The 246-nt window shown below is 45.9% G+C and overlaps 1 protein-coding gene across 1 annotated transcript in view; it reads left to right on the top strand.

Moving 5' to 3' along the window:
• Positions 1-246, top strand: part of Gtf2i (general transcription factor IIi) — a 61,336-nt gene that overhangs the window by 37,781 nt on the left and 23,309 nt on the right. The window lies entirely within an intron of this gene.

The raw sequence follows: 246 nt of genomic DNA, 5'->3' as shown, positions 1-246 counted from the left end.
TCGTGTGTCTTATGGGTTGTTTGATTGTTCAGAAAAATATAAATCTCTGGCCCTAGCTGCCTGGATCTCACTCTGTAGACCAGACTGGCCTCAAACTCAGAATTCCGCCTGCCTCTGCTTCCCAAGTGCTGGGATTAAAGGCATGCGCCACCACTGCCCAGCTTACTGTAAATTTTTAAAATCCCTGTAGCAAGGCACCTCTTTCATTATGAGCTCATGAAGCATCTTCTGAAACACCTTGCACTT

This window comes from Mastomys coucha, unplaced genomic scaffold (assembly GCF_008632895.1).
Source record: "Mastomys coucha isolate ucsf_1 unplaced genomic scaffold, UCSF_Mcou_1 pScaffold22, whole genome shotgun sequence".
In the NCBI taxonomy this organism is placed as follows: domain Eukaryota; kingdom Metazoa; phylum Chordata; class Mammalia; order Rodentia; family Muridae; genus Mastomys; species Mastomys coucha.
This window is presented reverse-complemented; position numbering and strand designations above follow the sequence as displayed.